Below are 13,503 nucleotides of genomic sequence, written 5' to 3'. Positions count from 1 at the left end.
TGCGTTTGTTTTAATTGCAATTAGCTCGCGTATTAATTAAAAAATAAGTACGTATGTACATGTGAACCAGCGGAAATTTAAAAAGAAAATGCAATGATTGAGATATGTTTAAAATATAGTACACATTGGAAAGTTTAGAAAATATATTTAGCGATTGAAAAATATTTAAAAAAAAATCGTCCAGATTGGATTCAGTGATTAAAATAAAAAGTGAATTGTGTTTTTGTGCTGATAATATTAAATTTTTGGTTCTTTTTTCTGAACTTCAAAGTAAATTTTTCAGTGATCACTAATTATGCCCCCAATATGACGCAATATCGGTCGTCGTACCGGTAATGCTAGACGTTTGTCTAACCGCTCAGAAGAACTACGCGAACGATTTAATATAGGCAGACAGGACAGAAATGCAAGTTTACGTTCTGCTCGAAGTGAAGAAGAAAGGGAAGAACGTAGTAGAAGTGATAGATTAAGGATGCAGCGTAGTGCGGGTGTTCGTAATCGATCTAAATACCTTACATGAAATGAATCGATTAAAGAATTTCAAAGACGTAAACAAGGAACACCAGTTCATGGCTTCGCAAATGTGTTTTTTACAAGTGCTTTAGGACGAATTTATACCGTGCGTCCTAACAATGCTGAGTGTTTCTATTTACGTATGCTGTTAATTAATATTCGCGGTCCAATTTTATTTCAAGATTTGAGGACGGTCAATGGAAATGTGTGCGTGACGTATCGTGAGGGCTGTCAAAGATTGCACTTACTTGAGTGTGATGCACATTGGGATAACGCGCTTAATGATGTGTATGTTACATCTTCTCCACATCAAATAAGAACATTTTTTTTTTTTTTCAATTTTGATATCAACATGTAGCCCATCAAATCCCATTGAGTTATGGAGAAAATATCGGGATTGCATAAGCGAAGATATATTGCGTCGCATGCGTCTTATGACCTTAAACCAAGATTTGGAGTTCACTAACGAAATATATAATGAAGCATTGGTTTTAATTGAAGAAATGTGTTTTTCGATGACTAATAAAGCAATGGAACAACTTGGTATGGCCTCGCTCAATCGACCAATACATGGTTTATTAAATCAAGAAGTGGAACGCGAATGAAATTTCGATACCAATGAATTGGCAATATTTCTTCATGAAAATATTCAAAAGCTAAATGCAGAGCAAAAACGAGCTTATCATACAATTATGCATGCTGTCGACAATGCGCTTGGTGGATTTTATTTTTTGGATACTCCTGGAGAAACTGGAAAACATTTTTAATTTCTTTGCTTTTGGCTGCTTTACGATCACAAAATAGATTTGTTTTAGCACCAGCGTCCTCTGGAATCCCAGCTACTTTGTTGGATGGTGGTCGAACGGCGCCTTCTGCACTTAAGTTGCCTTTAAATGTTCAACTTATTGATCATCCGACATGTAACATTTCAAAGACGTCCGGAATGGCAAAGGTGGTGCAACAATGTGCCCTAATTGTATGGGACGAATGTCATTGGAAGCGTTGGAAAGAACATTACAAGATTTACGAGAAAATCAAAATTTTTTTGGTGAAGTTTTGGTATTGTTAGCCGGTGATTTTCGGCAGACATTGCCAGTTATCCCAAAATCTACTGCTGCTGATGAACTAAATGCATCTTTGAAATCTTCCAATTTGTGGAAGTTTGTAAAAGTAATTAAACTTGAAACGAATATTCGTGTTCAACTGCAAGAGGAACCAACAGCTGCCTTATTTTCCAAACAATTCCCAGCTATTGGACATGGTATAATTCGTGCTAACAATATGGGATTGATAACATTACCCCAAATCTTTTGCCAATTTACTGAAACCAAAGAACAATTGGTTGCGTAGGTCTTTCCCAATTTAAGAGAGCAATACAAAAATCATGCTTTGTTAAGTGAAAGAGTTATTTTGGAAGGAAAAACTAAAGATGTCAACGAAACGAACGCAAATATTCAGTCGCAAATAATTGGAGACTTGGTATCATACAAGTCAATGATACTGTCATCCATGAAGAAGATGTTGTGAACTATCCAACAGAATTTCTAAATTCACTCGATGTGGCGGGACTGCTCGTACATAATTAAGAGCTCAAAATTGGGGTACCTGTGATAATGCTTCGTAACATTAATCAACCAAAACTGTGTAATGCCACCAGACTTGCAGTGAAAAGCTTATAAATAACATCACTGAAGCCACAATTTTAACTGGAAAATACAAAGGTGAAGATGTATTGATTCCACGAATTCCCATGATACCAACTGATATGCCATTTGAGTTTAAACGCCTTCAATTTTCCGTGCGACGTGCTTTTGCCATAACGATTATTAAAGCGCAAGGCCAAACTTTCCAAGTCTGTGGATTAGACTTGGAATATCCAGTTTTTTCCCAGGGACAGCTTTACGTTGGATGTTCAAGAGTTGGTAGGCCTCCAGCGTTATTCATTTTCAGTCAAGACGGAAAACCCAAAAGCGTTGTTTATCAAAGAGCATTGCAATGCTTTTTCCTAAATAATTGCTGCTGATGTTGTTCTAACATGACTGTATATCCATATTTCATTTGATTTTCACAAGTCATTTTTTTAATAACTTCTGTAATTATGTTAGCTTTTATAAAATAAAATAAAACCACAATGAAAAATTTAAAGTTGCTCAACAGGTTTCAAAAAGTATTTCAGTTATATCTAACTTATTTTCGGCAAAACGAAGTTCGCGGGGTCTTTGCTAGTTGTTCATAAAAATACATTTACACAGCAATTTCTGATAGTAGTTAGTAATTAATGGAGGAGGATGATCGACTTCGCTTTTTCCCGAAATGTTGTCATATCCAGCTCAAAGATTTTACATAAAAAGAGTATAAAGCTACATGGCTGTCACCCGATCGGAAAATACCGCACAGAGTATAGAAAAAATGTAAAATTGTTACCAACAATTCATCATTCCACGGTTGGTACGGGATAAATAGTACATATTTTTTTTTTTTTCATTTTTAGACCTTAACTAAAGAAAACTTATAACTTTTTCGGACAAAGTATTTAGTGCATTAATATTGTGGGGTACATGTCTAAATAAAAATAGAAACCTACTCTTGAAATATTTGTATATGTGTGAGAAAAATCGCAGAAAAGCATCAGTTTGTACGGGACACCAGTCAGTCAGGTGAAACTTTAGGGAAACTCTTTATATTTGAAAAGAAAAAACAAATATTCCATTTGGTAGTAGTTGTATCAAGGTTTGTTAAAATAAAAAAATTTAAATAGGTTTATTAGAAAAAAAGAAATTGTTTAAAAATAAACTTATTTTACGGGACCCGTGTGAAACTCACTTTTCGAATTTCGATTTTCCCTTATACTATATATCGTAGCATGCTCCGCCTACCACACCGAAAATCTTGGGTTTGAGTCCCGGGCATAGCAAAATCAAAAATTTAGAAACAAGCTTGCTCAATAAGAAAACTTTTTCTAAGTGAGGTCGCAACTCGGCAGTAATTTCGAGTGTATTTCTGCCATGGAAAGATTCTCAGTGAAAACTCATCGGCCTTGAAAATGTTGGTCGAAGTCAACGTAAAACATGTAAAGCCAGTCCCTCCAATTTGTAGGAAAAATTAAAATGAGCACGACGCAAATTGGAAATGAAACTCGGCATAAATTCTAAAGCAATGTTTAAACATAGAAATTTAGTCCAGTATACTAATATTAATATACATATTCCAGGTACAGGCTTAGTCTATTTTCAGAAATCAACATTCTACATATTAAGGTAACTAATATGAAGGAATAAAAAATGGTTGTTAAGGAATTTCTGAGAATAACATATCGTTAGCTTAATGTGAAAATGTGCTAAGCCACTTTTTTTCAAAAATCGCATTTTAACTCAGTTTTAAAACTGAATTCAAAATACATGGATCACAATAAAAAAATATTTAAATTTTTCATTTTTACGTGCTGTGGGCAATGATGTGTAACTGTACTAAGTCTTCAGCTGTTAAAGAAAATGTGCTAAGTCAACCTGTCAGTAATATCAATCTGAATTACTAGTATTTTCCTTGTGCGCACATTTTATTTATTTATTTAATTCATTCAGTCTAAAAGTACATGCTTTGTTGTTGTTGTTGTGTTAACGATAAAGACACTCCCCCAAGGCTTTGGGGAATGTTACCGATGTTGATGGCCCTTTGCCGGATATAGATCCGGTACATTCCGGTAGCAAAGCACTATTAAGGTACTACTAGCTCGACCATCTCGGGAACGATTTATATGATCACATTAAACCTTCTAGGCCATCCCCCCTCCCCACCCCCTAGTTCCATGGGGAACTTGGGGTCGCCAGAGCCTCGGCTGTCAATGAAACAGGATTCGCCACGGTTAGGTGAGTTAACAATTGGGTTGGAGAAGCTATATATTGTGCTGGAAACCCCTTGAGAGGGTTGCGAACACAACCCCTTGAAATTGATTTACCCAATTGAGACATGCCTTTGGTGTATGATAAATGTTTGCGCTGACTATAATCTACTTCAATTCTTACATGTCGATAACTACATGCTTTCTTACAGACTAGTTAAAAATAGAAAACAATTCAAGCTTAAACTGATATTAGCTGTTATTAAAATTAAGAACACTACTGCATCGATTTTCTGGATGTATAGTCCTAGTTATAGGTTCATTCATAGCATAATTCGTTTTATGAGTTATTTCGATAAATAATCTATTATGCCGAAGATCACGCAGTGGAATATATGGAATGAACAAAGTAGATAAATCAGAGCAATTCGTGCTAAAGTTTATTACATTATAGGCAAGCATGAGTGAGATAAAAGTTCTTCTCTCATGCAAAGCCTGAAGACCAAGCAATTTATGACTGCTGGTATATGATGGGAGGCCGTCTGGCCAGTGAAGCATACGTAAAGCAATTTTGTAAAATTTTTTGGAACTTTCTCAATTTTATAGGACTTAGATTCATAGAAAGGATTCTATATTATTGAGCAATATTCAACACCACTTCTGACCAAGGATATATAAAGTGCCTTCAACGTCATAGAGTCCTTAAAGTCACTGGTGTTACATCTACTGAACCCAACCATTGCAACAAATTTTGAAACAACGAAATCAATGTGACTAGAAAAAGAGAGTTTGGAGTCAAAAAGTAAACCCAAGTCTTTACTCTCTTGACAACGATTAAGAGATTTAGCATTTAGTTTGTAGATAAAGTATGTGGCAGTTGTCTTTATGGAATAAGACACAACACAGCATTTGTTTGAACTTAAAAATAAGTTATTGTCTGCGCACCATCCGGCAAAGGAGTCCAGATCAGAACCGTTAGAAATAAAATAAATAAATAAATGTAAGGCGCGATAACCTCCGAAGAGATTTTAGGCAGAGCTTCTCTTCCAATTTACGTCGTGCTCCTTTTTTTTAATTTTTCCTACAAATTGGCGGGACGGGACCTACTTGTTTTGAGCCGACTCTGAACGGCATCTGCGAGGCAGATGAGTTTCCACTGAGAGCTTTTCATGGCAGAAATATACACGGAGTGCTTGCCAAACTCTGCCGAGGGGCGAGCCCGCTTAGAAAAAATTTCTTCTAATTGAAAAACCTTATTTCTAAAATTTTTTTGTTCCTTTTCCTGGGGTGTGAACCCAGGGCATTCGGTGTGGTAGGCGGAGCACGCTACCATCACACCACGATGACCGCCAATAGTTAGAAATAGTTTGACAAATAAATAGTATTTGTGTGAAAATTATAGTTTTAGTGTTATATTTCAATCATTAAAGGGGTAGAGTGATGGGAAACATATTGAGTAAAAAGTGCTAAGTCAGGAGAAAAATTTGTTTTGAGTGAGGAAATTGTGCTAAGTCATAAAATAGCTGCTGGGTTAGCATACATGATTTTTGCTTATCTTTTTCAAAGCTTCTACACTCAAAAGTATTGTAACTAAGGTATCCTCATTCACAGTTTTGAAAAAAAAGTTATTTCAAAAATTATTCAGTATTTTTCGTCTCCTGTAAAATTCGTAAAAAGTGACTTAGCACATTTTCACATTAAGCTAACGATATTTAATTTTTCAATTTGTTTCTCCTTTTTGCTGTCTAACTTTTTTTCTCAAGCTGATATTATTTTGTATTCTTTCTCCTAATTCCTCCTCACACCACCACGTTGAGGTGTGATATATTTAAAATTTATTTGCTTTGAAAATGTATGTATAAGGAGAGCAATTCGAAAACGACTAAAATTAACGATTTTCCATGGAATGCTTATACTGCGGACTTTGTCGTTGTACTTCTAAGCCAGGATTTTTCGCAAAGGGCAAGTACATATATTTTTCCTTTAATATTTACATACATATATGAATTTTTATAATAATGAAGAAAATGTCAATGCATATAAATTTTTCTCATTCTGAATTCATACAAGTGAAAAATCTTTCCATTCCTTCATTGCCATACCTACCTGTAGGGCCGGATTAACCCTCAGCGGGCCCTTTTTTCACATCCCTTCCCTTCTTTTTTCGATTAAAAAATACAAAGTTATATCCTTCGAAAAATTTTATTGTCAGAATGCATTAATATCAATAAAATTACCACCTACAACATGTCGTTTTCTACATTTGTTTTAGGCAAATTCATCAATATGGATTTTGTTCAAGAAATCTGACTCAATGCAAAGTATACCTAACATCTCGAGTCGCTCTTGTCGCGTTGTAGCTCTTTCAGCAGCTTTGATTCTTTTCAATTGCGATAAGGATCGTTCGGCAGAATAATTTGTGATCATTAATGTTAACAAATCCGAAGAGATATTTCTGTGTTAGGAAATACATTGGTGAAACGATCTTCCATTAGAATCTTATACAAATGACTGTGAGTTTTTTGTGCATCAGTGTATCTGGAGTTCACGTAACTTTGGAATTGTTTCATTCCAATGAAAAATTCTTCCAAGTCTCTACAATAAATATTAACTAAGTAATTTATAGCTTCGTGGAGGTCTCCATCACTTAGAGAAAAGTTGATGAGAAATGCAAATCTCTCTGAAACTTCCATATACTTTCACTGTGAAGATTGTCGACGATTTCGAGGAAACCTTTTGTCCTAAAATCATCGCGAGGCGAAAATTCTACTTCTGGAGCATTTCCGTCATTAGGTTGGTTTTTTCTACGATGAGTACGTTTTACGATTTCTGTATAACCTACACCAGGTAATAATTGTTTTGTTTTTTTCCTCGAAATCATTGAACTTTTCACGGAATGATACTAAATTCTCTTCTAACACGTTTGCAAATCTGCTTTTTCACTTTGCAATGACTTATTCACTGAACGCATAGCAGTCAAAATAGAGTTCCATTAAATCATCATGAAACCAAATTCGAATTTTTGCATTTTATTCGCGATACACGTAACGAGTATCAGTATTTTATGATTCATCATCAGTAATGATTTCTAGAGCATCTAATATTATATCAAATAATCGTAGTTGACAATGTCTTCAAAGTTTTCTCATTGTTTATTTTATTTTTTAATACGCCCCAACGATAGATGGAAGCGGAAAAAATTATATAATGTCTGCTTAATGGCGAAAAAATCTACTGCATAAAAACACCACTTCTTCGCTCTCCAACCAAATTAAGGGAATGCGCGGAACAGGGAACATAGATCGCATTCTCATTCAAACTCGATATTCTAGCTTGCACACCTTTATACTTCCCGGACATATTTAATGCGTTGTCATATTATTGTCCTCTACAATTTTGAATATCTAAACCACATTCTTCAGTAAGAAACTTTAAAGTTTGATTCGATAGACTTGACCTTCCAACTGAGGCAAAGTTATAAACCCTTTTTATTATTAAATATACTCTCCTTTCACTTCGATACACTTCTTTGCACGCTCATACAATTTCTCAAATGAGTCGGAAATATACTTTTTAGAAACCTTGTCTAGTTTGTCGGTCGTCGCCTTTTAAATTCAGCTTTATTTATTTAAGTAAAATTTATTTTCAGTTCTGATTATATTTATCTTTCAATCTCTAGAATTTTATGTTTGTAAGAAAATTGTTGAAGTCTTTTTCATTTTTCGGGGGCCCCTAAAATCGGGGGCCCAAGCAACTGCCTACCTGTTAATCCGGCCCTAAGTATACATAGGTACGAGTCGTAGTGAATGTATCACGTATGCCCAATGAAAGTGGCATGTTACAAGATAATTATCAGTATTTTCATCTAAATACTCCTTCTTTTTCCTTGTTTCACTAACAAAACTTATTTCCTGGTCAAATTTTATGGGATGTGAAACGTTATTCACACTGACCATCATCAATGTGTTAATAGGAAACCATAGCAGATTAAAATGAACCCACGGCGGCCAGCTCACCAGTTATACTTTCTATAAATACCTATTCCTGAAAAGTAAAGCTTCATTTGGATTAAATGAAGCAATTCGCAGAATTTATATAGCAAAGTTGTAGGACCCAAAAACCAAATTATTCCGGAAATGTGTAAGACACGGCTTAAAATGCCGATTTTCTGCAATTTTAAATTGTTTGCAGATAAAAAATTAATAAATACACGGCGCGATATACCTCCGAAGAGATTTAGGCCGAGCTTTTCTTCCAATTTGTGTCATGATCCTTTTAATTTTTCCTACAATTGACGGGACTTGAACTACATGTTTTAAGCCGACTCTGAACGGTATCTGCATGGCAGACTAGTTTTCATTGAAAATACTAAATTCTAAATTTTTGATGTTGATTTGCACGGGAATTGAACCCACGATCTTTGGTGTGGTAGGCGGAGCGCGCTACCACCAAACTATTTCGGCCGCAGATAAGTTTGATATGATTCATGAAGAACATCATATACACTCTACTACCTGTGCCACCCTATTTTGAAACGTGTTGAAAATTTTCAGAAAAACTGCAATTTTGTGTCGATCAGTAGAACGTATGTAGGTGACGCTGGATATGGCCCTATGCAAAATTTTGACGTTGGTATTCCTACTATAATTTCTGATAGTGTTCTCTTTTCTGGAAATAAAATCGCGCTATTGCTGCTTCAAAGCTCTCTCCGTTTTGCCAAATAATCTAGTTCAAAAGATATAATTTCCGAGTGCAAAATTGAGCGTAAAATTTTTCCAGAAAAAAATGGGCTATAAGCCACACTTAATTTTTTTTCTATATTCTATTGAATGAAACAAAACCCTATACGTAATTATATTTGAGGAACTAATTTACTTACCTGGAGGTTGAGAACTAACACTCGAAGGAGAGACGCTCGCCGTTGTCGGTGCAACAATCTGTGTCTGGCCGGACGCCACTGCTGTACTTTGTTGTTGTTGCTGTTGCTGAAGATTAGTTGTCGCACCAGTCGGAACACTATTTGTCTGTTGCTGATGATGGTGGGGTGATGTGAGATGTTGCTGTGTTTGTGAGGGAACGACTGACGGTGTTCGGGATGGACTGTGTTCACCACCAACTGATGCAGAAGCGGTTTGCTGCTGCTGGGAGGATAGGTGTAGTGCTTGTTGTTGCTGCTGTGAGGACACGATTGGCACTGGAGGGGGATCGTCATACATAACCGCGTGTGTTGGCGTGGAATGCGAAGTCGTTGTAGTTTGTTGTTGTTGTAATGGAAGCACAGCGGCCGTTGGTATATGTGATGTTGAGTTCGCTGACACAGTCGGTACATTATGTTGCAGATGATGATGGTGTTGCAGGTGTGGATGGTGATGATGATGATGATGGTGCGGGTGATGATGCAATTGATTAATGGTATTCGAGGCGGGTTGTTGATTGATGATTCCACCAGTGGGCACGGTTCCCGTAGCAGTAGCGGTTGGATGTGGAGCGTGATGATGTGGCCCCCACCAAGCCCCGGCAGCGGCGTGCGACCCGACTGCCGAGACATCGTGGGGGTCGTAAAGAGCGCACGCCAGCGGGATAGTTGGGGTTTGGGGAAGCGGTGGAATAATTACGGTTATTTTGAACGCGATTTGAACAAAAACAATAAAAAGGATTTTTTAGGGAACAGTTTGGTGACAAAAATAAATATTACGCCGCAAACGCAAGCGATGGTATCGAAGTCTAAGCAATACGAACCACAAAGACATGTAGATTACCAATCCAAGCAATATGTTATTAGTTCCATTTAGATCAGTTTTGAATTATTTAAATTTGTTTGTATTATTCGAATGTATATTAGTAAAAATATACATATATCTATATATATATATATATATATATATATATATATATATATATATATATATATGTAAGTATGTGCACAGCCGTCAAAAACCAGTAACCAGAGCCAAAGAAAGCAAAACACAATAGACCGTTTGAGTGTTTAATTGTTGAGTCAGAGAGCACCACACGTTTTCTTTAACACAAACGTTGAAGAGGCTAATAAGAGAGCACATATGTACATAGATAATATGTAGTGAAATTATGCTGTGTGTGTGTTCATTTCGTGTAGGCGAACGTATAAGCAAGGACAAATGTTCATTGCAGGCCCACATATTTTATATTGGATTAACACAATTTTTTTAAATTGTTTCGCGTAAATTTTAATGTTTCATCAATATTTAGAATTTCAAGTATTTAGAGAAAAACACCACAATTTTTCATACATATGTATGTATGTATGCAAACCGTAAGGTGGATTTTTCATAAGCATTTTACTTGTTAATTGTATAACATAGTTAATTAATTAAATACCTGTTTTTTATTTTTTTGGTTTTGTTGTTTTTAATAATAATGATGCGAGCAATTTACGTTCAACAGTTTCACCATTTATTTTGACAATAATTAAAGACAAAATTTGACGTCATTAATTTGGTCGTAAATATTTTTATTGGGGGTATTCCAGTACGATGCCAAGAAAACAATAAGCAATCGTAGAAATAGTTATGTTGCGTAAGTTTATGGTTCCCGAAGGCTTGGTAAAGCCGGGTGTTAATGAAAAGTGACACACAAACAGTTTAAATGTGATTCGTTTTTATTTCACCGATTATTGTAATTTATTTTTCAAACACAAATATGTATATTGTTAACAGATCGTGTGTTGTTTTTGATTGTTCGTGTTGTTTTCGTAGCCGGTGACGATAATAAAATTCCGTTTTACGATCAAACAGAAACAAATTTATAATTGTTTTTTGTATTTGCATTTTTTGTTTTGAGAAGCCAAGCCCTAATTGCTGTTGATTTATTGTTGGTTTTCGGTGTTGTTGTTATGGCGTTTGTTACACGGCGAGTAATATGTGATATTAAATGCGAATTAATTTGGTGGTGGGGAGTGTAGAACATTTTTTGGAAAAAAGGAGTTTCGTTTAGTTTCTCGAAGACTTCACGTATTTAATATTTTAAGATTATACTTGATATTATATTTTTTTATAGGTACGTATCATCAAAATACCGAATTCCGGAAGAACACTTTACACACATGATTTCACTACAAATTTTAAGAACTTATAATATTTACTTTCAACACTTGCTGCCCATTTCAATGACGCATAATATTGTGCTATTCGTTTATACATATCAATAGATAATGCTTTTTTCGTTTGAGATGAACTTGTATGTACATATCTATATATTTTCGATTTAATTCATAGTAAAACGAAACATTTCTTTCATGTATTTATCTCGTATAAGCACATCAAATTTTAAATTATTTGTTAAGTTTTCTCTCTTCGGCTAACTTTAAGTTGACTTGTTTTATACTTCATACGCCTGTCTGCTTGAAATTTGTTGGATAGGTACAAACAGTTCTTCAAGAATCCGCAATTTCAATATAGTTGTATAAGGGGAGATTGTCCTCCATGTATGTCTATGAAATTTGGAAATTATTTTTCGACCTCAGACTATAATTAGCGTTTCATGTGAATTCGTAGCGTCTATTGTTGTCTTGTGTTACGTTATGTTGCACGATTAACTGCCACGTCAAACATAAATTTCCTACTACGCGATACGAAGTACAAATCTACACTAAAAACAGAGAATCTTTTGTCAACACACAATTGAATCAAAATTACTACCCATGGCATTCCTCTGCGCAGCGCCATTCCGATTTTCATCGCTCGCGCATCAGTACACTCATTTCAAGTCTTTTACAGAGCGTCACTCCATAGCTAACAAGCATGTTCTAAATCAGCGCCACTCCGTGATAACACTAACGAAGGCAAATAACACAAGGCACTGTATACAAACATAAGTTTGCATGGCTGTATGTACATGTGTATGTATGTTGCAGATACGTTTGTCTGGCCTACACTTACGTTGTGCCTCTATTTCGTATAACTTCAAATACGATGACTTTTTAAACGGACAAGGTGCTTTCCCAAGTACACACAAATGCACAGAAAATAAACTGATATGCCTGGAACTCCAACTCGTATTCTCGTTCTGTAATATACATACTTGCATACTGAATTGTGCAAAGTAAACTTGCTTTCTCTGCTACATACATCGAGCGTATAAGCAGTGGCCCCTTTCCACATATACATATAAACCAATAATATGTACCTATGCATTTAGATAAGTATTTTCAAGAACTGAATACTAGATTTAATCTAAAGTCTTTTGCCCAACAAGTGCAAAAGGGAATAAATGTATCAATTGTACAATAATATCTACTATTGAATGTACTTGCGAGAAAGACATGCTAGGTGTACAATATTCCCAATAAAATTCATTATGACGTATGTATGACACAAGCAGCCCCTAATTTTGTTTGGCGTTGTGCCTTACAGAGAATTCAACGCTTGGCACTTAATGTCGTTTTGCCTCACACGCATTGCGTATACGTATATCTCGTATGTATATGCGGTGTTATGAAGTGGTGTTGATTGCTTCAGACTTTGGGAATGAAAATATTAATTTTATGCTCTTTAAAGAGAATGATATCAAACTCTTTTCGTTATACGTTATACTATAATAATTGTCATTCATGATTTTCGAAACAAACAAAAAACTATTTACTAAGTACACATATATATACATTCGCATTTAAAGTTTAATGAATGCAATCGTACCGGAACAAAAATTATTAGTTACATATGAAAAATATCGAAAAGCTTATTAAATGCCATGCCCAAAAATGCATACTCGGATAAATTGTATGTACATATATCGATGTGCGTACGATTAATATTGAGACAAGCTGTGGGAGAAAATTGTTGTATGATTCCACACACCTACGTAGACCTAACATAGATATTGATACCCACACTCGAATGAAATTAATAGGAGAGCATTGGGGAGCGCATGCTTTTCTCCAAACAATTATAATTATAAATAAGAATCTCGTAGCATAGTCAACAACGGAGCACACAGCACTTGCTTTTGAGTCATTTGCATTTACATGTCGGTTTGTCAGCATAGTTCTTTTAAATAGCTCCATCTACATCTTAAAGCTCATAGTTTGAACTTTAAATACCTACAAAATACTATATCCACCATGTATATATATATGTACCGGCATTGCAATTTTGTTGGTATTCACCAAATGTGGG

At 35.3% G+C, this 13,503-nt stretch overlaps 1 protein-coding gene across 1 annotated transcript in view; it reads right to left on the bottom strand.

Annotated features, from left to right (window-relative positions):
• Window positions 1-9,341, bottom strand: part of Abd-B (Abdominal B) — a 99,867-nt gene extending 90,526 nt beyond the window's left edge. The window contains exon 1 of the mRNA XM_067769178.1: window positions 9,231-9,341. The gene's annotated coding sequence lies outside the window, so the exon portion shown is untranslated. The remainder of the gene's footprint in view (window positions 1-9,230) is intronic.
• Window positions 9,342-13,503: the final 4,162 nt, after the last annotated feature.

The sequence above is a fragment of the Eurosta solidaginis genome, chromosome 1 (genome assembly GCF_040869045.1).
Source record: "Eurosta solidaginis isolate ZX-2024a chromosome 1, ASM4086904v1, whole genome shotgun sequence".
In the NCBI taxonomy this organism is placed as follows: Eukaryota; Metazoa; Arthropoda; class Insecta; order Diptera; family Tephritidae; genus Eurosta; species Eurosta solidaginis.
The sequence above is the reverse complement of the archived record's forward strand: the minus strand, read 5'-3'. Positions and strand labels throughout refer to the sequence as shown.